Here is a 27,012-nt window from a genome sequence, read left to right on the forward strand (position 1 = left end):
TCAGGGACTAAAATGAAAAACAGTGGCAAAGACTGCCTTATCTTAGACTAGTGGTTTACATGAGCATTGCTTTATATTGTGTCCTTACACCACCATCATCTCTACAACAATGTTATTTGCATGAAGGCAGGAGACAGTTTTAAAAGTATATGGCATAATTCACAGAGCAGATGTCTCCAAGACAGCTGTTTTAGCACTGGTTGCTGTTCCTTGTCTGAAGCTTGAAGACTGCAAGTAAAATACAATTTTATTGTTAGGTTATAAGGTTATAAGGACAATCTGATTTCTATTTCATTTTTACCTAATTCTGGACACCAAAATTTTAGCTGTTCCTAAACAATACAACCTGGTTCAACAGAAAAAAAAGAAACATTTTGAAACTACATCAACTGAGCAACAACCCACTGGGCAAGACTCTCTCTTGCAGACTGTGACCTCCTCATGGCCCATGACATGTCTGTGAGGTGGGACTGGAGACCTGTCCTTCACCTTCTAGCAGGCATCGCAGATTGACAGCTACTCATGGGAGAAAGTTGATACTGGAGAACCTGGCAAGGTAGCTAAATGGTTAAGTAAGACCCTCTCTGATTTTGCAGAGTTTCGGTGTTAAAACAGGCAATACATACTTCTTCCATTGCAGGCACTTTTTTGGGGAGGAAACAGCAGTAATTCAGAGGGGTCCAAATGCACCTGGGACCAGAAACAGCATTTAGCAAGAGAGGGAGGAGTCAGATCTTCAACATGGCTGGTCACCAAGGATGACCCAGTACTCTGAAGGAGTCAAACCTTTATTCTCAGAGCAGCAACAGAAAATAGTGTCTCAGCAAATTTGCTCCTCTATCAACCTTTCTTTTGCTTTTCCAGAAAAGAGAGCTATGCTGTACAGGGGGTACAGCTCATGTTGATCAACTACAATTTAACATCATCACATCTTCCCTACATGCAGCAAATCTCTGCCTTATTCTACAGAGAGTAAACTCCCGAGGAAGAGCTGGCTAGGTAGGAGAGCTTTTTGTATATCTGGGGAATCTGGGGGGAGAGTAGGGTGAAGGGAAGAGGCAGAGAAAATTTCTCAGGATTTTATTCATTAGCGTTTATATCAGAGTATAAGACACACATATAAGTACTACTTCCAGGTCACTTACTCAACTGAAAACAGGTACAGACAGTCCTAAGACCCAGGAGGGACTGAGCAGCTCATGCAATGGAAGCACAAGGGGTGGCAAATACATCGTGATGGGGCTGACATGCCCAACTCAGCCTCAGGTGCCAAGTCCTCAGACTCCACCAGCCAGCCTGGACCTGATCCACAGACAGTTCAATAGTATTGATTTTTTGATGTCTTGTTAGTTTAATGTATGATTGTGCCAATATTATTATTATTTTTATGGTACCGCTGACTGTTACCACATAATCACTGATGCAAGAAAGCTTTAGCAAAATATCAGAATCACAAATCATTTTGGAAATTAAAACACCTGGTACTCCACAAAAGACCAGCTCACACACAGTGAATCTACATTAGTGCTTTAGTTTGCATTAAGATTTCATTTTGAACTGAGTTTTCCAATTATTCCTACTTACTGTCTCAGAGATAAGATACATGCCAAAAGCACACCTATAGAGACTAGCAGGCATTTAGTTTTCAAGACCAGATTAACATTAGTCTAAGTAAAGCAATTTCAGAATTACACAGTGTGTTCATAGGAGTGTTTTCTTGTACAGATCGGTTTCTATTATGCCCTGTTACCTGGCATGTAGGGACAGCCAAAGCATTATCACTTACACTGATAACAGGCAGCCCACACGCAGAAATCAAGAAAGAAGAAGCTGACTATTAAAGGCCATAAAACTAATCAGGTGCAACAGCTAGACTTGATTTTTCCGAGGGGAAATATAAATCATTTTAAAATATGAAAGGTACAAAGCAGTCATCAAATTAATACAGCAACACACAGATCAAAGCATAATAAAGAAAGAAACAGATGTGCAATGCGATTAAGAAGTAATTGAGTGCAAGTGTGTGATCAGCATGTGAAAACACAGAACATATCTTCATTCCCTTGCAACTTTTGGATCCAGACTTGGCAGTGTAAACCAGTAAAGAGAATCTTCAATGCATAACGACCTTCATCTGGCTTCACAAATGTTGAGTTGTAACAGGTCCCTTTGCATCCAGCAGCTTTACTCAGCATTACTATCTTGGTTTTGATCTTTATATATACATATATATATACCTTAATATTGCCTGAGGCTTGTTATTTTTATGCTCTACCCAGAGCATGTATTGTGGCAGTAAGTTGTCTTAAGGCAGGAGAGAGCTGTGTTTTCTCTTAGACACAAGTGGGCATTTGACTTTCCCCAGTAAAACGGTGCGATTAAATAGTGATTAAAAATAAAATATAGTGATAAGCTAATACTAGCTTATCACACATTGTACACTGCTTTTCATGAACATCTCCCTACCATCTAGTAAGCTACTGAGACCCAGAAGGGGACCCATCACACCCCCAACACATGCTGGGTTGTCCTCTTCCAAATGCACTGGAACACAGGGTGGCCAAACCAGCCTCATTACATACACCTCCCCTGTCTTCTGTACACCACTTGCCCAGTCAGTTTTGCACCGCTATCAGTCGCACTTCAGCAGCTGTCAAGCATCTTTATAATAATTTGCTTTTTTTTTTTTTTAACATAAAGCTGTCCTGAAGTTAGGAGGAGCATCAGCAAGAAACAGGCAGAAGAAAGAGAAGCATACAGAGTCAAAGGAGAACCATATGATGCCAGACAAACCTAACCTATCTTTGGGAAGGAAAGACCTCTATCTCTGTCTGTGTTTCTACCTCACACTAATTGTAGGCCAGTTACACAAATTGAGTAACAGTTGAAACACACTATAAATGGTCCTAGGATGCATATTCTGTTTTGATTTAATCTAAAAGGACTTTAGCTAGCACATTCCTAGGCTGTTCTGCAGAAAGGACTAAAGAGGTGTAAGTGGGGATGATCAGAAGATTTGTTTCAAAAGCACTTTCTTTATCCAAACGTGGATGCTAGCATAGACGCACCACAAAATCTCACAATGCAGCTCCAAGAAATTTTCACTCTGAATGGCGCTAGGAAACCTGGGGCTTGCCCGCGTAAATCCTAGTTATAATTAACTGGTAAAAGGCTGGATTCAAATATTTAAGGAATATAGATTATTATTAGAAATACAGAAATATATATCCAAAAGCTGATGATTAGTGTTTTGGACCATAAATTATATATTTAGATAGAACTATTTCTCATTTTTATATTTCACCTTTAATCCTTGAGGCTTGTTAGACAATGAATATAAGTAAAGTCAGTACCCTATGAGACACTAAAAGTCATTCAACTTTCCTGACACACTTTTCAGGCTGCCTGTTAAGGCACAACAAGTTGTAGTCTTTAAAGTACTCTCCACACATACGATTGTGGCATGGACAGGGGATCTCTGATCCCCATAGTACATAGATATCTCTTGTTACACATCAGAAAAGAAAATTTCTACCCTCGAAAGAGATAATAAGGCAGACTGATATCTTATTTTTAGATGAAATATTTAAGAAATATTTTATATGACACATTATTTAAAGGAAGAATGCATGGAGTTTTGCCTAGTTATTCACTGACTGAGAGTGAAGAATGAGAGCTTCTCAATGATTAGAGAATTTAAATTACAAATCATTCAGTTTTCCTCAGTGAATTATGAAATTCAGGAATGTTCAGAGCCTAGATATTCAGACAGAGGGATGTCTTTTCTGGAGAGCCTTCTTGTGGAATACCAGAAATTTCCTGTATATCTGATCTGTTAGAAATAAAATATTTAAATTAATTTCATATTAATCAAAGAGCAACAAGCACCTGAAATACACCTAGTGCAGACAGAATATAATACGAAAGTTTCCAGACTTGAAGGTAACAAGCCAAACAGCCTAATATCAATGTTGCTGTATAACATAGGTACCAATTACATAGACCTGGCACACTCTCTGTAAGGTCAAGGTACAATGTAAATAGATTGTCAAAGTAGCCCCATTATGGCTGATAGAATTTTGTAATTGCGTCATTTCCCCATGATTACAACCATAGATAGCTCTTTGGCATTTATCACCCAAGTGAAAGAAGGTAATTGCAAAGTTGTTAATTACCAACTTCTATTTCTGCAGTATAAATTGGAAAAAAAAAAAAAAACTGCCTAAATGTTACAGATTTTTTGAGGGGGCTCATTTTCTCCTATATTCATCTTTGGTAGTCTAAGAAAAATCACAAGCCACCAGCTCACTGCTTAAAAAAAATATATATATATCAAATTCCCACCTCCACAATTACTCATCTGCTTACAAAACCTCTGTACCACAAGAGGGAGTTCAAAGACAACTTATTCAGAGAATGTACTGGATACGAAACTCATTGAAATAAGAATTATTGCTGTTATTCCTGGCACACAGAACACATTTTCTGTGTAAGGTGATTTTCCTCAAAAGCAAAAATCAAGAGGAATTAAATTATCTTTACCTTTAAGAAAGGAAAAAAAAATAAAGAGAATGAAGTATAGAGCGTAGGGCAGAGTTTTCTAACAACATGATCCCAAATCTGCTCAGTGTTTTTGTATATCTGCATAAGCAGGCTGTTCAAATTTATAGCACTCTTAAATGTCACGTTGGATCCAGCTGAGTAGCCATTTCCCACCCACAACAAATCTGCCCCACATCTGTATTGATTTTGAGGCTGGAAGACAGGGAGCTAATGAATATGAGCACTGTTTTTCCTGTAGGTGCAGTTTATTTGCATTCTCAGCCCTCACTAACATGCTGGTGCTGCTGGGAACCCGCATTTTACCCCATTTCACCTCCCTGACAAACTGCAACTGGCCAGATTTCTTGGGTGGTTTTCTTGCTAGCCTTGACGCATCCAAGGAGGCAGAAGGGGGCATCAAAATATCTAAAGCGCTGAGACAGAGGTTAAGTGACTAAGCGCACAATGTGATTCCCAAAATATCCCAAACACCTTTCATGTTGGAGTTTATTTTTCTGTTTTATTTTCTGAGAAAAGACTCCTTCAAGTTTTCCTTTTTTTTTTTTTTTAAAAAATCTCAAAGTTCTCCAGGCCTCTTAATTTCTGCTTCTACCCAAATTTAGCACAGCAGGTGTTCAATTATTATCCTGCCTTAGGCTTGCCATGACTAATACACATAGCTGGGTAAAAGCTGATACTTCCCAAGCCTCTGGAGTACTTCAGCACCTATTCTGCAGGAACAGAGGTGCTAGGAGGGCTCATCATCTTGGGTAAAGTGTGGCATGACTATATGGAGCCAAACCAGGTTAGGCCCTGGCCAAAGTAAATATCCTTTCCCCTCCCTAAGGTGTCCCCAAGCTCAACACCCACACTGCAGAGTCCAGGCTGTCTCAGGTCAGGGATTTATGTGTCTCTGTACTGTGCTTCCCAATATTTGTTTTAGCTGGATTCTTTTCCATCATTTCCATTTTTCCAGTCCATGGTTCCTATTTCCTCATATAATAGAATACTGTTTAGTATATTTTACATGTATCTGCTTTTCATTTTTAGCCCCTAGATGGCACTGATTTATCACTGAGAAACAATTACTGTTTCCCTGAACTAGCTTTAAAGAACAAAAAATTGCTCCCAAGAGCAAATTTAGATATGGACTTATAAGATATGCCAAAATTAATACAATTTGTCCCTAGGGAACCAGAAAAATACTGTGATTTTATTAATACAATTAATATAAAAATTACATTAGTATTATCTCCATGTGCTTATGATAATGAGCAGAGATTTTAATTACTTAAATACCTAGCAGACTTTCAGGGAGCATTAAAATGAGGTTGAATACAGTTATTATTATTTTAACATATAAATAGCTAGCAAGGTAATCTGTCTTTATGTTTTTTTTATAGATTCAGGGTGTTAAGGAGCTCAAAGTCCCCTTAAACACTGTAATAAATATTTAGGTTTCTTACTGGATGGAAATCTTACAGCATGTACGAGTGGCAGCAGATTCCTTTCCTTAAAGCTAAAGGGTTGGTTCCAGTATTGGGCCAGCATTGTACTTGCTGATCAATAAGCCCTCCTTCTGGTATGTAAAGTGCAAAAACTCTCTGTTGAATCCTTGCCTACTACAGAGAAGTCAAACCATTTAAAAATGCTAGCATGCTGTAAGTATTGCTTTGTTATTATTATGTACTACCTGGTGGCACCGAGAGCCTAACCAGATTGGGTTGTTGTGGTAGACATGACCTACAGAAAATGAAAATCCGCACCAGAGAGTTTGCAGTCTAAAAAGACCAGCTACTGTGTGGCTTTGCTGGAAGTGCTGTGCTCTTGAAATTCCACAAAAAGCAGGAGACTGCTCCCCTCTGTACCACAGAAGAGGCAGCATTCCCCAAAGACCCCATTTCACTGCAGCATTAATTCTTCTTAACACCGAGCCTGAAAAGTAACATGTTTGCTGTAATGCCTCAATCACTGAGTCTCTGTTATTTACAAGTCTGCAGTTAAGGAAATAATAAGGCTAATTACTGGTTGGCATAGTGCAAATACGTACTATATAAAACTTTCATGTGCTTTATGCAAAGCAGCTATAGAAACTATTACTTTTATACTTGATGAGTTTAATTTTTGTTCTCTGTGATGAGCTTAAGCTACTCAATTATCAGTGAGAGCTAGCATGACAGATAATTTTTGATTTCATGTGGTCCACCATGCTATGGGATCTTTGGAAAACTTGAAAATTTGTGTAATAGGAAAAGGTTATCTATCATCTTTTGTGAACACTTGGACAAATTTGAAAAAAAACATATCCTATAAATATTATTTCAGGACTGAAGGGACAAGATTCAAAAGCATCAAATAATCATACCCTTTTTAAGACTTTGGATACTCATCTGATATACTTGTTCATTCAAATGGGCAATGGATGGTAAAAGAGAATATCAAGAGACTAGAAATCCTATATAGAGAGTCTCAACAGAGAAATAATTCTAGCGGGCCTCTCCCATTGCTAGCAAACACCTTTGGGTATTAAATTTTCTGTAGTCATTACTAGATGTTCAGTCAAGTATGGCTAAATTTAAGATGGCCAATTTCTATTCCTCTGGGAGGAGACAAGAAATTAAGTGGCACTCAACTGTCGTACTACATAGTTAATTTTTTGCTGAACTGCTGTAACTGAATATATTGTAGATAAAAATAGTGAATCCATATGTGTGTGCGTGTATGTGTGTGTGTATATATATATATATATACATATATATATATATATCAACAACCATTCTAACTTAGTGAGTTCCAAGCACAAAATCACTAACTTTGAACTGCCATTCTGGATCAAATGCCTACTTTTGTCAAGTAGCCTGCATTCAGCAGGTCTTGATGTCAGCTGCTCCAAAGGGAGCTAAGAGAGACCTGCATGACTGAACAGCTCTCTTACAGAGGAGGCTAACTCTTAACCACCATTTGGTTGGCTTATTCCTTGAAACATGGTGTAATGTCTTTTATTGTGTCACTTGATACAGTGACTTACAACTGTTTGCCAGGACTTCATTATACTGTGTATGTGTAGGTGACATATATCTCTATCTGTCAGAATTAAATGTGGCAAGGCAGAAATAAAAACGCTTAACAGATATTTTTTGCTTTCTCTCCAATATGAACACACAGTGGCCCCAACAGAGTGCTGTTTTGCTGGCCTTTTGACAAAGCACTAACTAAAAGGAGAGTCTGCTCACTGATAAAATCAAACTTAATCTCTTTAGAACAAGAGAATAGAATTTGTCACACTTCTTGCTTCACTCATTTGTTACTAAAGAATTAAAAGGGCAGGAAAACTAAAGCAACTACAAGATCACTTTCTCAAGTTGTGCAAGACTCAGATTTTTTTCCAACTGACACTCTGAAAATAAGAAGAAAAATCATGGAAGTGAAATCAGAATAAATTAGCCAGCTGGAACAGGTCACTATATTATTCTAAATCTGGTAGATACCATCTGGGAAAAGCCCTACTTATCATTTAGACCAGACAGATAGGGAAATCCCTCCTACTACTTCTTGTTTTCTGGATGGTTTCAATCAATTTTATACTATCACTGATTTAGGCGCAAGGAATGCAACATAGTCTTTGTTGTGGCATCAACTATTCTTCTATTCCTCCCATGCCTATTTACAGCTTTTAGAAGATTCCAGTGCTATCTGAACAACAGTGCTTCCCACTGATTCTTTAAAGCAAACTTGTCATTTATACTGTGTTGCAAAAGCTTTCAGGTGTGATGGTCTATATACCAAGAAAATTACATTAGAAAGTCACAAGGAAAAGCAAAGCAAGGCACAAGAATACATATTAATTCTCTGAGCATAAGAAAAGGCTGCATTAATGAAAAACTGATTCTGTCAATGTTAGGATATATTTGTCCTTGTGGGAAAAAAAAATCTTGCAACAAACTATTAAAACGGAAACTGGCTGAAGGATCATTAAAGTTACCAGGAATGGGGAGAAGAATGAGTCTCAGATGTGCTAGAATACATCACACAGTTCAAGGGATGTGTATGCAATTCTCACGCCAGAGTTCTCAGCCTACTTAACATAGAATAATAATGGTACCCAAAAGTAAAATTGTAAATATATGTTATTGAAAATGCATATTATGTTATCTTTAACAACTCCATGTTTTAGTGTTGGGCATCTGCCTAATAAAGTGTGATGTGCTACTATGTAATTTACCAAAAGTACCATTTTGGTTTCCCAACTCACTTCTTTGTCTTTAAAGACTACTACTAAAAACTTTAAGAAACGAAGCAATTGCAAAGCTTTGACAAAGAGCATTTCTATGATGCTGGAAATATTATAAGACATTATAGCACATTAAAAAGAAAGATCAAAGGTTTTCCTTCCCAAAATAGTTTCTTCATTGCTTGTCAGAGTGCTCCTAACACAGCCAAAATACTGACACAAAATGGCTCACACCTTCTGATCTGTGAGGCCAAAGGCAGTGATGATGACAGCATTTCTACAGATACTGATAGGGAAGGATGCTTTTGAAGAACAGGATTTCTCACTTGTTATGAAGGAGGGAGGAAATACATAGCATATTAGTTACACATAGTAAAACTCATTGCCTCAATACATTGTAGAGGCTAGCAATAAAACTGGGTCCACAAAGAGATTATAGACAAGTGGATGGAAGAAAAGGCTGCTAAACATGAAGGTCTGAACTGCAGCTTTGGTTCAGTAAATCTTAAACCTGTGATCATCAAACTGCATGTGCCAAGACTGCAGTAGCTGCCTCCAGCTTGCAAGAAGCTGCAGCTATCGGCTGTCTTAGAATCATAGAGTCATAGAATCATTATGGTTGGAAAAGACCTTCAAGATCATCAAGTCCAATTGTCGTTGGACTCATCTACATGTCTATTGAACACTGCCAGGGTCGCTGACTCCTCTGTTTCCCTGGCAGCATATTGCAATTCTTGACTACTCTCTCCATGTAGAAATTTTTCCTAATATCTAACCTGAACCTCCCCTGGTGCAACTTGAGGACATTTCCTCTTGTCCTGTCGGTAGTTATTCTGGAGAAGAGATTGACCCCTGCCTCATTACAGCCTCCTTTCGGGTAGTTGTAGAGAGTAATATGGTCTCCCTTGAGCCTCCTCCAAACTAAATAACCCCAGCTCCCTCAGCTGCTCCTCATAAGGTCTGGACTCCAGCCCCTTCACCAGCTTTGTTGCCCTCCTTTAGACACACTGTGATACCTCAATGTCCTTCTTGTAGTGAGAGGCCCAAAACTGAACACAGTATTCGAGGTGCGGCCTCAGATGCACTGAGTACAGGGGGGTAATCACTTCCCTGGTCCTGCTGGCTACACTGTTCCTGATACAAGCCAGGCTGTCCTTGTCCTTCTTGGCCCCCTGGGCACACTGCTGGCTCGTGTTCAGCCAGATGTCAATCAACACCCCTCAGGTCCTTTTCTGCGGCACAGCTCTCCAGCCACTAGGCCCCAAGCCTGTAGCACTGCATGGGGTTGTTGTGACTGAAGTGCAGGACGCAGCACTTGCCCTTGTTGAACCTCATACAACTGGTCTCCACACATTGATCAAACCTATCCAGATCCTTCTGCAGAGCCATCCTACTCTCAAGCACATCTACTCTTACTCCCAGCTTTGTGTCATCTGCAGATTTGCTGAGGATGCACTCAATCCCCTCATGCAGATTATTGATAAAGATATTAAAGAAGACCTGCCCCAACACTGATCCCTGAGGCACACTGCTCGTGACTGCTCATCAGTCAGATTTACTCCAGTCACTGTCACTCTCTAGGCCTGGCCAACCAGCCAGTTTTTCACCCAGCAAAGAGTCCACCTGTGTAAGCCCTGAGCTGCCAGCTTCTCCAGGAGGAGACAGTAGGAGATTGTGTCAAAGACCTTGCTGAAGTCTAAGTAGACCACATCCACAGCCTTTCCCTCATACACTAGGCAGGTCACCTGGTCATAGAAGGAGATCAGATTGGTGAAGCAGGACCTGCCTTTCATGAACCCATGTTGTCTGGGCCTGATCCTCTGATTGTCACACAAATATTGTGTGAAACACAATGTACATATTGTTTTGCTGCATCCTCTATGCTCTCCCTATTTCCTATGGCAGACCACTCAGCACACCAAGGGTACCTGTCCTCACAGCAGGAGCTAAATCCCAGCAGCTCAGTGATGAGGCACTAGCACACAAAAGGTAGAAATGGAGTGATGAACATCTGTGAGGTGGCCTAAGGCCTTTAGCTTTGATGGAGCTTTTCTTAACTATGAAGAGAGATGAGAGAGAAGAATCCCGTGAACATAAAATGTGGCTAAGCACTAACCTTTCTAACCCTATGCTATATAAGGACATCAACCAACTTAAACCTACTACTAGACTAATGAAAATCATCCAAACTTTCATAAAAAATTTCCAGCCAAAAGTTCAGAAATTCATAAATTACTCAGATCATCAGTGAAGATCTGTGTAGCTCTTAAAAGCTATGTTTGTTGAGAAAAGAATAGATAACAAACCACATACCTTGTTAAATAATATTATATTAAAGATAATAACTTTGTGAAGACTTCCTAGAGTGCCTTGGTCCTTTAAATTTATATCTGTCTTGCCCAGAAGAAAAGCATGAGACTCAAAAATTTAATTTGTTAAAATTTCAAAATCACAACTGCAGACTTTGGCAAGATTTTTTTGGAAAACGGGGTGATAAGCTTAGGCAAAAAGCAAGGAGAGAAAAACCAGAGATGCTTGTTTTATTGTTTTTGTGTTTGCTTTATTCTTTTGGATGAATAAATAATGTTTTGTTTAAAAAATCCAAGTGCAAGGAAATATATGCACAGTTCTGGTCCTCCTTCCCACAGTCATTATTTGGTTTTCTATCCAGTAGCTTCCCAGTCCAAAATGTGTAACAGTTTGGGAGCAGACATTGAGGGGTGCAAGAGGGATGGGCTTACAAAAATCTTGTGCAAGCATCTTTGCTGCAAAGCATCACATTAGCTACCACAAAACTAAAGATTTCCTGGTCTACAAACCACTTTTTCCCATTTTAACCAGGGTTGAATGTGGACCCCAAAGAACCTTTGCTCTCCCTGCAGCTGGTACATCTAAATGAAGAACTCAAATCTTAAAAAATCTGCCATAATTAGAGAATTATTTTAACAACGCATTTCTGACCATCCCTACCAACATTTTTATAAAAGTAAAATCTTACTGCCCTATATGTTAGTTACTATGTAACATACTATACTTTACAGATTTGAGATAGGATCCTATCTCAATATATTTTCACTAAAAGAAACCTCACATGGGTCTGAGCAAGAGGTTTTAAGCAGTTATTAGTGGTACACAAAGAAGCATTCTAGGGATGGAAGATTTTTTTTTCAGTTGGAAATGATACACAAGAATGAGTACAAAGACTGTTTATACCACCTTGTATGTATCTCATGAATGTGACAGAAGCCAGATCTTTTCACAAGTCAGGTTGTAATCAGTGGCAACATACCCTTTGGAAAAGATTTACTTTGGGAAACTCTCGGCAGCATTTTTATTATCAGAGTTTTGGAGAGTATCTGCAAGAACTGAATATGGCTTCTTACAAAACTCTTGTATGGTTTCCCCTTTTTACAACAACATAAATTTATACAAGAAACTACCAAGGCAGCTATATTCAAAATAAACCTCCTGCAGTATATGTGAAGTATCAGAGAGAGGGACTTATTTTGGTATTATACCTGTCTGTATATTATTGTTTTTGTCAGAAAATCAATATTAGCTCAAAAAGACTTTTAGGGCATATCACTGCAGTACATGCTAAGAAAGCATTAATCTTTTTGCTGCAAGCAGCAGCTGAATACTCTAAAGAGAAAAACACATTGCCATTTGAAAGTGAATCTTGCACATATTTCTATTTCCCGGGGAAATCCTAGTTAATTCTATGTATTAAATTTCTCTTCCTACACAGATCAGACATATTACGCTAAACTGGGGGATATAACAACATGACGAACAAATTATTCTCAGAACACAATCTAACAGGTGTTTTCTGTTTTTTTTTTTTTTTCATTACAAGATACAGTTGGACAAAAATGCATGAGGTGAGGAAGAAGTTATGCATGCCAGAAAACCTAATGTAATATTTGCCACAAAGCTATACCGCACTTTCAAAGGTGAAATATTCTTCAGTTTTGGCAAAGTGAAAATAAATAAATAAAAAATGACTGCTAACTTGCTTTGACCGAGGTATGCCCAAATCTTATCCTTGCCATCCTAAGCAAACTAGCTTTTCAGGAGGTAATTCTGCCTGACTGAAAATGCTGCGATCTGACTGGATTCTGACAGTGATGAGTAATCTGTTTGTAGTAGCCATAATGGGACCTGGTATGTTGTTCTGACAGTGCAAAGATCATATTTTTTCCCACTTTGGGCTTTTGAACATTAGATAACTCTTTGATTCTTACTTAAAGATACTTTAAAATTTCAGCTCAGGTTGTCAGATGCATCTTAGGATGCATGCCTTCAAGAGAAACTATTTTCCCACTGAACTTTCCAAGGAACACTGCTTTATCCAAGCATCTGGGTACTGGGAATAGTTTTTCTTTAAGAAAAACAAACAAACAAACAAGAAGAATGATTCTCATTTCAAAGTCAATACAAATAATATTTTTAATAGTTCCTAATATTTTTTGGACATTGTGTTTATATACAATGTGTTTGTCCAAACATATCATAGCACAGTTACACAGGCATATAGAAGAGCCCAGATGACAGTCCTGAAATAAGATACCATCTCAATGAAAAAAGAAGGGATTGTCCAAACATGTAAAATAATTTGTTTATTTTAAATGATACTGATATTGATTTCCATGGCATTTTGCCAAGCTGTTGCATCTTTTACACTGTTCTATAACTTAGTAGTGGCTGAATTTAGTGCCCAGCAATTTGCCAAGCTGTTGTTGAATGACACAATTCCAAGCTATTCTAGGTTTTTTAATGTGCCACATTCCAGATGGATCCTGATTTTTCTTTATCTTCCAATGATGTGACCTTCAGGCCATCTCCAAATTCCCTCTTATTGCCACTGCTGGGAGCTAGTTGACTACATTTCTGCAATAGAATAGAGACAGGTAGACTTGTTTTGAGTTCTGAGATTAAAAATCCTCCATGAAGAAAAGACAACTATTTTCCAGGAGGATTAGTTCATCTAGAAGATGATAATTATTTCTGATTCTGTGTGTAGTTGTAATAATAAGCCATAATGATGCTGAAATAATACCATAAGCACAGGGAGTAGTTGTGCATACACATACAGGGGTACTGATTCCAACCCCTAATGCTTGGTGCTATTGAGAATTGGAATTTTGAGAAGTGCAATCTTACATAGTCTCACTCCACTGATTCCAGAAAAATCACCAAGATGATAAATTAAGCAACCCACAGTGCAATATTATAATGAAAGTCTCTTACCCACAGTCTCTTATCCTGTTCTTTACCAGATATAATGCTAGTGAGCAGGAATCATGTTGCCAATGTAATAAAAAGCAGCACATATTACAGAGAGATAGAGCCCAGGAAGATGGAATGAGGGGAGAAATTAATAAATATGTGAGTGGGGCCCCAAGAGCAGCACAGGGCAGGCACAAATGTTGCAGCAGGGGCAGGGGCAAGCAGGACCCCCCAGGTGCAGCGGTGTTCCAGGAGGATGCTCAGTGTGACAGCAGCTGGAGCTGGTCTTGCTGCGGCAGTCTTGTTGCGTACATGAAAGTCATTTCTGAGTTTCCTGAAGTACACCATCACTATCCCCCACCTCTGCACACAAATGTGCTGAGCTATTTAGATCTCTAATGTATTTTCATCATGGAAACATTTTGTTTTGAATGAGCTTTTAACCCAGATGTTGAAAAAAAAAATCTTTGGAAATTATTTAACAGCCTGCTCTTTGTCAAACAACTAATGTCAGGGAAAAAAAACAGAGGCACCAAAGGGAGCTTTTAATATTTATTAAAGACCTAAACATCTCAGCAAAGTGATAAAACAATAAACCAAAACCCCATCATGTTTAGATAAGTTCAATTTGTTCTGATAATACTGTAATGTTTAAATTGATGTTAGTCTGTATATGCTAGCTTGTTTGATGTTTCGCTAATTAAACCCTATCATGTTGTCAGGTGCAAGTGAAAAGCAAAAAGCTATCTTTAGCTTTCAATCACTAAGCAGAGATGAGTGTCTAACTCTAAGTTAGACACATTTCAGAGCACTTATTGAGTTGTATTACAAGCTAGCCATACCTTCATAGTACATATCCTTACCTTGGGGCAAAGGGAGAGAAGGAAAAATAATAGCAGTGCTGTACTAATTTGACACCATAATACTAGAATTACTTGCAGAATGATTCATAAGACCTTCTTGCAGCCTAGCTAATGTTTACTGAGTTAGGATAATTTTCTCCTGGATGTTACTGGAACAGAAAGAGAACAAGTAAATGCAGGAAACATGATTTTTGATGCTGTCATGGATGCTGACAGTTGGAGGGGGGCTTTAGCTGTCCTGATTGCACTAAAGGAAGAGGAAAAATCCTCTCTGGAAAAGGCTTGTAAATCTTATTTTAATGAAGCTGAGCAATTTTAATTGTGGAACAAAACTATTCAATAAGGCAATACTTGTTTAAAAGGGAGGGCTAAAAGAATGAATTACTTATGTGAAATTTTTCTAGCAGTGACAAATCATCTTGGGCTTCTTAAGACATATCCTTCTAAGAGAGGCTTAGATCACCAATTTTGTTCTGGTTTACATGGAGAATTCCAACTAGCTGAGCTGTGATTTCTCTACTGTAAATTAAAGCTGAACTTATTTAAAGCTCAAAAAACCAAAAGCCCAAAACAAAACAGACATTTTTCACTTTGGAAGACAACTGATATTTAGCTTGATCATGATCTGCCTTCATCAAATGAAGTCAAAAGTTGGCTTGCAGTGGATGAAGACAAACAATCAGAAGATCAGAAAATAGCCACACATTGAAATGAGTTTCTACGGCACTTATTTTAAGGAATTAATTTATCAGATAATTGGCTAGTGGCTATTAAATTCTTGACAAAATAGATCTCCATATTCAGTCCATTAATTTGAATTAAATGAATTTATAAGTTTTTTTTTTTGTCTGAAAAGTTAGTAGGTAACTGTCCTCCTTCAATTTTATTTATCATAAGGCTTTGTCTTCCTTGGAACCAAAACAAGCTGACTACCTCCATTCTTATCTGCCTTCTCACTTAAAAGTTTGACCCCCCTAGAATTTAAGACATATTTTCTGTCTAATTTTATTATCAAAATGGTTTTTATTAGCTTGATCCGCTCTGCTGCCTATCAAGTCTCACCTGAATCTGCAGATATCATCAAATAATCTTTCTGTGAAGAGGTATTAGTTTCGTGATCTGAGAACTATGTTTTTAAACAGACAACATTAATACTGAATACTTAAGGAGAGTGTCATTTGCTCAGTCCCTTAATGGTGCAATTTCATGGTAGTTTCAAGAGAACAGCAGTATTTTTTAAAGGATCATTATTCAAACTTCAATTTAAAATTCATACAATAACTTTAGCCACGATCATACATAGTCTACAACTTTTTTTTTTATGTTCTACAGAGGCTAAGTCTTAGAGAAAGCTTTTGATTTTAGTACATCCAGACCAGTGATGAGATTGCAAACTAAGATGCAATATTTAATCTTTAAATACAGATCCCTACCTCATCAAGAATACACTCTATATTGTGTTATTCAGTGAACCTTCATGGATATTGATGGCATCATTCACATAGGCCAGGCATGATAATCATTTCTCATTTTTTGAGAAAAATTGCTTTCTTTCTTGTAACAGCACGTTGCTTTCCAAAACTTATCAGACTTCTTATTGTGAGAGCAATGGATTCATTTCCATTTCCATTTCCATTCAATCACTTCTCAGACAACTAAACTTAATGAATTTGTTACAAACCTTTTTCGAAATCCTGCAAACAAAACAAATTAATAAAGTCAGGGACACTCTTTCCACTCAGAAGAATATTTTCAAATTCTTCCTTGCATTGTGCAGATCGCTTTTTGACAAGTTAGAATCTAACATTCCAAAGCTTTTCATTTCTCAAATTTTTGAAAGTATTGAAAGCTACATGTCAGTAAAATCATCTCTAGCCCTATGATGAACAACTGCTTCTTGGTGAAAAAAGAAAATCAGAATTTCTCAAACTTATCTGCAGGGAGGATTTTGCTTTTTTTGTTCTAGTTTTGTTTTTCTTTTTAGAAAATTGACCATTTCTGAAAACTTTTGTGGCACATATGATCAAAAACGTTTTCCAACTAAAATCTAGAAAAAAGCATATCACATTTAAGTTCAAAAGAAACAGAGCATTGAAGTCTAGCTAATTGGATCAGGAAAAAAAAATCTGTCTTTAGAGTCATAGGAGTCACAGGATCCTTAAGGTTGGAAGGCACCTCTAGAGATCATCTAGTCCAACCCCCTGCACATGCAGGGTCACCCAGAGCACGTGGCACAGGCCTGCGTCCACCCAAGTTATACATATCTGAAGTGCCAAGCAGTCACTATTTACAATTTGTTGCTTTCTCCTAAGGAATGATGGTGACACTAATTTTCTCCAGTCAACAGAAAATTATCTACTTTCTCCTGTCAGCACTACTTTCTCCTCTTTAAAGGTCCATATTTTTGAACTAATGTCTCAGAAACACATGTTCAGTCATTAATCAGCAAGAACAAAGGTGTAATGAAGAATTAAAAGGCTACTATTTTCTGTCGGCCCAACATTTTTTGCCATCTTAGTTTTGTGCACCTATATCTTCTCAGATATTGCACATATGGCTTCCTAATGCTGCATCTTCAAAGCAGTCCTCACCTCACTCGTGTAGTTCATCCATTCCTTGTTTTGCCTGACTTTTTTGACAAAATAAAACTATAGATAAATAGTACAGCTGTTAAGTACAGCTGAATCCTCACATACTGGAAAGATTTGTGTCAGCAGTTGTTCAAATTGTCCTAAAACAGCAGATGTCCTGGTGGCTTAGTTATTGTTTTTTATCAGCTTTCAGAGTTCATTCAGGAGGAAAAGAGAAAGAATGGTGCTGGGAAACCCTGGAATCACCCCAGAGAGGTAGCATCTTGCTGAACCTACACTGGTAAATGGGGGCAAGATATCTTCATGCACTGCAGATTACAGAGAAAGGCAGAGAGTCAAAAGCTTTTTTAAGAGGAGAAAAAAGTTACTTTAATGTAATGTGTTTCAAATAACAGAGATGACTATGTCAGTAAATTAAGAAAAAAAATGTATGTATACTGAAAGAAAAATGATGTAGAGATTACAACTGGTATTCCAGCCACATTCACATAGACAAATTCCATTGCTGGTCTATCTTCCCCCTCCTTCCAAACTCTATGCAAGTTGCTATAGAAACCAACAGCTTGGATACAAAAATGGGGAGTGAATTACAGATTTCATCCACATATACATAATTCCTTTTCACACAAAATGACAGGTCCTGTTACTGAGCTATTTCCACTCTGGGGGAAGAAAGGATCCTTCTGCAGATAGAATTTCAGCTGATCCAGATCCACTAGGAGCTAGTCCTGAAGGACTGGGTGATAGTCCTGAAGGAAGGGAACACTGGTCCTCTTCGGCTGAGAATGGTTATGCAAAATGTCATTCAGTAACTGTTTCATTTGTTTATTTTTACTGGAAAGTTACAGGAGTTCAACAAAATGCCATATAGATCCTTTTCTGCAGTCAATGTGTGAGAACAACATGCAAAACATTTAATTTGGGATTTATTCCTATTTGTAAGTAAAGATGTCTGAAGGTGATTATGCCTCAGTAACTGACTAAAAAGACATTGGACATAGATATGTCTGCCTCAAAATCCAGCCATGAGAAGAAAGTGTGGATGCAGGAAAAAGAAGTAAGATCATAAAAAGATGAATGTATGTCATGGACTTTCCTTTAATAAATATATAGTTATCTCCACCCTTTACATCATTGCCCCATTACTTTGAGAGATTAAAAAAAAAAAAGGATAAAAATAGCAGTATGCACACTGTGGACTGGAAAGAAATTTATAGAAGAAAGAAATGGGAAGTGAAGGACTTTACTAATTGCTCTTCATTTTTATTTTACTTATTTAAAAATATGCTTAAAAATACACATGCCAAGCTAGTACTTCTACAGAAATCATCTTGCAACTCAAAGCTTGCTAATATAGAAAAGTGGAGCAGACTGGAATAGAAAAATTCAAGCCAAACTGCTGTGGAATTCTTCATGTTGCATCAAATGAACCTTATTTAAGGATGTGGGGAGAATCTGATCAGAACATCCTTTTTTTTGTGTGTGTGTGTGACAAAAAATTCCTAATAAACTGAGCTGGAATTTCCATAATTTAGCTTAGTTTTCTGTAACATTTTGTGCTTTATCTCTCTCTATTCTATGCTATTGAAAAAAGAAAGGAATTACTATCTAAATTGCACTTCACGATATAACTTTTAGAGCTATAAAAACTCAGCAAGTTCTGCAAGTTTAGAACTGGAAAAGAAATCTTCCCTTTCTAGGCCCCAATCCACTAAACACTTATCTAGTCAAAAGCACATGAGTAATGTAAGTGTTTTTTTGGATCTAAGCCAATAGATAAATGTTAAATATATGCCTCTGCCAGCCAGTGCACACAATCTGCTGCTAAATGTGACATTTACATATATACATATAATCTTTCGGATTTTGGAGGATTAGAAAAGCTGTTTATGAACCAGACATGAGGCTGAAATCGTGATTAAAGATGTCCTGAAGGTCTCTCTAGTGATTTTGTAAAGCATTGTATAATATTGCAAACGGCTTGGAAAAACAGAGATTGATGCAATTTCCACTTAACTCATTTTCAACTACATAGGGCGTGCAGACAAGCTATGAAGAATGAAGCAAATATGTTTTAGATGCACAATTCAAAATTTCAAGTCAACTGAACTCCAGAGTGTTTTCCATATTACCTGTTCCAGTGCCATTGAAAGACAGCTGAGAGTTAAGGTTATAGCTTAATTTGCATTAATGCATTTTCCCAAAATCACAGAAGGAAAACTGCATCTCATCTTTTTTATCTTTCTTAAATCTGAAAGGAGAAAAAAAAAAAGATATTTGACTCTCCAAGGAGAATGATTGTTTCAGTTTGACAGGAAAATTGAACTAACTGCAATAAAGGATGAGTGAGTTAAATGTTTCCAGTCTCAAGATTTTGCAGGCTTAACTGTCATAGATAATAAAATAAAGTTCAACTTTTTGTGGCTTAGAAAATGTTTTCATATTTACATAAATATGGTTTATAAAAGACAAGCAAAGATACAGTAAATAGACATTTAAAGAAAAGGAGCTAAACTTGTGTCCTTCTCTTATGCTAATAATCGGCCATTGTAATATATTCACCTCAGTAGGAGTGCTCGACTTAATCCACTATGCTGTGGGTGAATTTTCATGAATTTGAGACTGAATTTGAAGAACTGTCCCTAAAGATTTCAGTCAAGTCCTATTAACGTCAACAGGCTTCCCACTTATTTTTACCAGGTTTTAAATCAGATGTTTATGGCTAGATTTACAAAGGGATTTATATTATGCACAGTATTTCTACAGCTGGCTTTTCTGTACCTTGTCCTTCTCTATGGAGGAGATGCATGTACCAGGACACCCCATGCATCCCACATAATGAGATCAGCAGGCAAGAGGGAGGGACCTTACATAATAACACTTTGAGGGCTGAGAGATCTGTTTTAATGAGATTTGGACAGATACTAGCCAATTATCTGATATATCAATTCCTTAAAATAAATGCCGTAGCAACTCATTTCAATGTGTTGCTATTTTCTGATCTTCGGGTTGTTTGTCTTCATCCACTACAAGCCAGCTTTTGATTTCATTTGATGAGGGCAGATCCTGAGCATTTCAATTCAAGGTCAATATCAGTTGTCTTCCAAAGTGAAAAATGTCTTTTCTCTTTTGTTTTGAGATTTTGGTTTTGTGAGCTTTAAATGAGTTCAGCTTTGATTCACAGTAGAGAAATCACAGCTCAGCTAGTTGGAATTCTCCCTGTAAACCAGAACAAAGCTGGAGATTTAAGTCTGTCTTAGAAGGATGAATCTTAAGAGACCCAAGACGATTTGTCTTTGTTACTTCTAGAAGATTTTCAGTTCTCCAATCACCAAGCTAATTTGTTTCTACAATATTATTCTTTTTACTGTAGTTACCATTACAGCCAGATTTCCATTAATTCAATAAGAAATTTGCTCAGCATGAAGTTAGAAGACCTTAGTGTCAGAGTATGTGTCATGTCATATCCTGGAATCATCTAAACAAAAGCATATAATATCTGTCAAAGGTTCAGAAATAATAAGAAACTCTAAGAATATTTGCACAGTTAATTTCAGAAGCTCAGGAAAAAAAATCTAATTTCCCACATTCTAAGTTTGGCCCTGACTGTGGTAGGAGAAGGTAGGAGAAATAAATTAAAAGGTAAAAAATTAATCACATTAAGGCCTGTCAAAATAACTAAATAAATAAAGCTAATTCATCTAAGAGATGCTCAGGTCAATTTCCAAAACAAAAAGATATAATTTCATAGCACCAAGAGGTTTTTTTTTTTTTTTTTGTCATTTATCGTTACGGAGAATTTTCCAATTTCATTATTATGTAACAGATCAAAACCATAAGGAAGTACACAAAAGGAAGATAATTATCTTTAGGAGCTAGAAAGAGCACATCAGAAATCTCAGGATATATATTAGTAGGATATATGTTAGATGATAGGATAGATTAGATAGAAACTGTTATCATTTTATATATAAAATGATTATCAAGGTGACAATTATAATTTCTGACAAGGTCATCTGTGGAAAAATCAACTGATCAGTATGCAAAGAAAAGCATACATGTCTCAAGTTAGGAAATGAAGATGAGTAAACACACATGTAATTGATAACATAATTGTTTAATGATAAAAATAAAGCCCTTCATTTATTTCCTATTGTCTATAGGTAAACTAACTGCTCTGCCAATATTCAGCATATGCGTTTGCCCCTGTTCCTCTCCGCTTAATGCTGGTGATCAGCTGATCTCCATTGCCAATGAAGTTAGCCTATAAAAAGAATTATAAGCCAATAGAAGAGAAAATCATGGAGGTATGGAGATCACATTTGACTCAAAAAGTCCCTGAGCCCAAACCTGTTGGTACATAATGCATTAATAAACATACTGGCTGCTCTCCTTTTTCTTTCCACAAGCACTTATTTTTGAGAACTGTTCTGGAAGCAAATCCACAAAGAAAACAATATCAGGAAATTCATACTGTCTGGAAATTGAATATAGATCACCTATCGAGACACAGCAATAGCCCAGAAATGCTAATTCATTTCCTTTCTCATGCCAGTAGGGTTCCTATAATTTGCTTTTGCCTCCCAACGTATATTCTCCCTGTCTATCTATCCAAGTACATTAAAAATAGTGACTACTTTAAATGAATTTCTTCACTGGTTTTCCCTCATCAAAATAAATATTTTCTTCCCCAACTCAAAAGAAAGAGAGAGAAAAAGAGAGAGAGAGAGAGAGAAAGAGAGAGAGAGAAAGAGAGAGAGAGAAAGAGAGAGAGAGAAAAAGAGAGAGAGAAAAAGAGAGAGAGAAAAAGAGAGAGAGAGAGAGAAAGGGAGAGAGAGACGACTGTCAAACTGAAATCTGTTTTAGCAAAAAAAAAAAAAAATCCCTAAATTCTTCACATTTCCAAAGGCAATAAGCTGACCAATCTCCATGAAGGCTACATTTGTTCTCAGGTTTTTCCACAGATGCACATCTAAACTGCCTTGAAGTTGAGGTAGATAGCAGGTCACTAGCTCCAAAATGCATGTAACTAACTGCACTAGCATAAATGCAAATAGAAACACAGGCAACTGCTCACAATGATGATTGCCACCTGACCTATTCAGCTGGACCCAATATATAGCCTGGCCTTCATGTCTGCTTCTGTGAGCAAAAAGGGACTTGTGTACATGATGTGCAATGCACATACTATAGCCGTGGCATGAGAGCTGCCTTTTGCCACCACAGCAAGCCTGCGTCAGGGTAAGGGGCTTTCAAGAGTGGTTCAGGTGAGAATTTTTCTGGTAGACCATATTTCAGCAAGCATCCCAATGCGAAGTGTTAGAAAGTGTAATGTTTTAAAACCTCAGATGAGATTTTTTTCCTCTGCTGTAACTGCAAACTCAATTTTGTTCTAACCCCAAAGGAAATCTCATTTACTGTGCTGAAATCACTGAATATTATCACAGAGCCAATTTCTTAGATTTAACAGACACCCGATATTTCTTTTCGCTGATCTATTTTCTAGTAAGAACAAGGAAAGATGCCTAATTATGAAGCGTTCTTCACACAGGCAATATTTGCCACTAACTTGAACCACCAGAGGTGATAGCCTATTATATGGTGAACCTACTGTATGCTTTGGAAAAAGAGTTCCTATATGAGAAAACAATCATGTACACTGCAATCAAAAAAAAAAAAAAAAAGTTTAAAAGGTTTTAAAGTACTTCTGTGGGTGATTTATAGGGAAACTTCAGACTCAAAAGACTCACTGAAAATTTGCAAGTTTTGCTCACCCACCCAACTTAAACTTTTCGACAGCTTCAGCAGTTTTTACAAGTTCACGGCAATGACTAGCACAGTTTCTGAAACTAAAATAGCAAAGCGATCTCTTCCTGTATATTCAGCTTATCATACAACATAAATATTTGATGCTTTGCAGAACAGTCCACAGTATTCAGCAAATTTCTAATATCTCCAAGAGCACAATAACAAGCTGAATCCCCAAAAATGTAATTTTACCCCATCACATTTGGCATACTGTGGAGCTGTACTTTCACACTGGTTAAAGACATGCATCTGTCTTCCCTTTTTTGAATTCCACTTCTGTGCAAGCATATCCCAGAAAAGATCTCATCTTTTTATAAATTCTTTCACATATTCTGGCCTGTTTCTGTAGCATCTGTTGAAAATGTTGGCCAATGGTAGGACATGCACGCCTCCCTCTCTGCCATAGCTTTATTTCAACTCTCTTTGCATTCTGGCATCTGAAAAAGAGGAGCAAAAATTTCCAAATGGTATCAATGTTTTGAAAGAAAAGGCTTACTTTTTTTCCCTTTACAATGACCTAAAGATTCATCTAAATCTCTGAAAACAAAAAACCAAACAAACAAACAAAAAAGCCAGTCTACATTCAAAAGACTGTTTAGTTTCAGTTAAGGCAGTATATTTACTCCATTTTTTTTTCATTTTCAGCCTTTAGATCCCACAGAATGCCACATATTTTTATAGCTCTGGTCAAAAATTTAGAGGGACAAAAGAAATAATTATGGTGATCATGAGAAATATCAGCTTGCTGATATTAACAAATGAACAATTAAAATACATTCCCCTCCCCTGCCTATTTCCCTCATAAAGTCATTGTTAGATAGTATAAATTAACTACAGTTAGAATTCCCATTTCATTTTATGACTGAATTCAACTTTTGACAACATTAATATTTAATAAGATTGCTAACTTTTCCCGGTTTAATGAAATAGATGGCATTTGTGATGAATTTGTTTCCATTTCAGGTTTTTACTTTATGATGTTTCATTTGCCCAGACTTTTAGGCTTAGAAGACAAAAACATAACACCTGTTTTAACCTACTAAACTGAGATGAGCTGTCTTCTTTAATGTAATCCTGTACAGCTTCTAAAATAAAGGCGCTGCTGGAACCTGAGAAATACCTGACTGCTGAGGCATGAGAAAGGGTGGTGGGGGCTAGTGGCAGTGCTTGGCAGCTCCTGTTAACTGGCAGAAAAGCCTGAAGTTTCTAACATCAGCTTTCCTCTTTTCTCTTCTTTTCCTATTTATAATTTACTCCTATTTATCTGTTGAGGCTGAAAACTACTGGAGGCTTTTAGTAGGACTGTTAGGATCATCTCTTATTATTGAATAAAACACTGTAGCATATTTGGACCCTTGGGTCATTTTTTCTCTTTTCAACTACACAGCAGGGTAAATAGCCCTGCTTTGGGTTGGGGGCTTTGTATTCCCTTATTTCTACAGTCATGACCAGTCCCCCCATAAATCCAGTCTGACTATGTTACTGCTCTGTTTTCTCACTGCAGCATTTCTACTTGTTGTCTATTGATGGCCCACAAGAACTGTAAAGAAGAGGCAAGAGAAGGATTTGGGCCTTTTAAAAAGGTTTATGCGTTCAATAAAAATATCAGTTTCTAATTGGAAGTGGATGACTCAGCCATCCCCACTGATATTTCAAAATCCCTTGTCCTAAATAGGTGCACTGAACAGTAGTATAAAATACATTAGAGTTCTTTCATATTTCCACCCTGGCAACACAAGCTACAAAAATCCCTTGTATTATAGTTGTGTTGCCTAGGCAATCTTACCAGGAAGAAAATGCAAGACCAACACATTAGGTAGCTTTTCTGCAGGCAGGATATTAAGGCTGCTGACCCACAACCAGCAGTGAAATCATTGCACACAATGGAGGCCCCTATAACTACAGAAACCCAGATGGCTGCTCTTAATAGCCCTCAGCTCAGCAAACGAATCAGCCAAATGCACAAGTCCATGTAAAACACGCAGATTGTGCATATCATTATGTTAGCTGTTTATTTGGGGGTAGCAGTTTAAGATCAGCTTAAAGGATGACTAGAATTTTCTTTGAGTCAAAATTCCTTTTCCTGACAAAAGACTGTTTCACATAAACTGTGGAGGCTGCGCCTCTTCACATTCATAGTAACAAATTATCTCATTTACTATAAGAAAATACTTACTTAAGAAAATACTTTCTTAATGCCTACCTGATTTGATAAAAAAGTCCTGTCATTTCTGCAAGCCTTATTCCCTAGTTTTAAAACATTTCCTCTCAACATTTCCTCCTTTAGGAAAGGGCAAGTCCTTTTCTTACAAATGCCAGTCATTTCAGATTTCTGTTTTACATAGTGATAGCAATCACTTGAAGTTAATAGTATTAGGGTTTCCACAGCTGCGATAATTTGTCATATCCTCATAAGTTTATAATCTATTTCTAAGTGCTTATTTTAGTAGTAGCTCATTCTTGAGCACTGCGTTTTTTTCATAAGATGAAAAAAAAAATCCCACCACATTGTTATCAAGACTGGAAAAAGAGCCTTTGAATGTTAAAAATCTTTTTCCCACTGAATTGCGAGAAGAATTAAGCTCATAGTAACTCCCATATGTTCATTCAAAGATCCAAGCAAAAGTTACTACAATTCTGTGCTGGTGTTCCTATATGAGCTTCCAACAGATGACAATTACTCTTTTATGACACTAAATCTCAGCTGTTCATTTCCTTCTTCTATCATTGTGCTTTTGATTTTCACTTCATCTTCTGCCATAAAGTGCCTTAATGATTCTTGTATTCACTTCTTTCACTCTTTTTTATATATTTTTAAGTGTGTCTTTTTTTCCTCACATACAATAGGCTAAATTCATTGTAACATTATCATTTCCTGATCATTCTTCTGCCTTAAAATAAGCATGTGGAGCAGAGAAGCTTATTTCATTTTTTCTCCTTAGCTTGGGAGGCAGCATTTGTTACAGGCAACTTGAAATGGGGTGGGTGTCAACAATTCCAGCAATAACTGCAGTCACAATCTTGTCTAAAAGAACTGCTTCTTCCAAAGGTGTCAGAACAGAATAACTGATAAAACTGTGCTTAACTAACTGTTTTTAACCACTGTCCTCTTTTTTTTTCTTCTTCAGCCTGCTCACAGCGTATTATTGCAGTATCAACCTGAGGGGCCACAATATATTTCTTCTTAGAAAACTCAATAAAAATTAAAAGATGTTCATTAAAAAGATTTATTTTCTTTATACATTATCTCTTTCTGTTTTAAAAGGGAGAAGGAAAGGGAGAAGGAAAGGGAGAAGGAAAGGGAGCTTCTTTAAAGAAAGCAGCTTTGGTAGAATGGGTGAATTCTGCTAAGAGCAATGGTTTTAGAGGATAGGAGAGTTGACAGGCAATATCAGAAAATGGAAAATATGCAAAAGGCAGGAAGAGCTTTTCAGACAATCTCATTTCAATCATTTAACTCATGTGAACAATAAAGCTCCAAAGAGTATATAATACAGGGGTGCAGCTCTAGCCCTGGACTGCAGACTGTCTGTACTCCTAACTTTAGTGTTTAATTTAGAATGTTACACAGAAACATAGCAAAATATACCTTTAAATACATTAAAACTGTATTTTAATTGTTTTTTTCTGCAGCTATTATATTGAAAAACTGAGGACTAAATTCCAAATATGTTTCTGGTTTACTTCCATGGGCATGGCAAATACACATTCAAAACGTGTTTGGCCTGAGAATGTAGTTTTACACAAT

At 37.1% G+C, this 27,012-nt stretch overlaps 1 long non-coding RNA gene across 1 annotated transcript in view; it reads left to right on the forward strand.

The window, feature by feature from the left end:
* LOC148595817 (uncharacterized) overlaps positions 1-27,012 on the forward strand; it is a 297,456-nt gene that overhangs the window by 67,552 nt on the left and 202,892 nt on the right. The gene's annotated exons all lie outside the window — the stretch shown is intronic.

Source organism: Tinamus guttatus, unplaced genomic scaffold (assembly GCF_059628265.1).
Source record: "Tinamus guttatus ecotype Peru unplaced genomic scaffold, ASM5962826v1 Tinamus_guttatus_pri_ptg000056l, whole genome shotgun sequence".
In the NCBI taxonomy this organism is placed as follows: Eukaryota; Metazoa; Chordata; class Aves; order Tinamiformes; family Tinamidae; genus Tinamus; species Tinamus guttatus.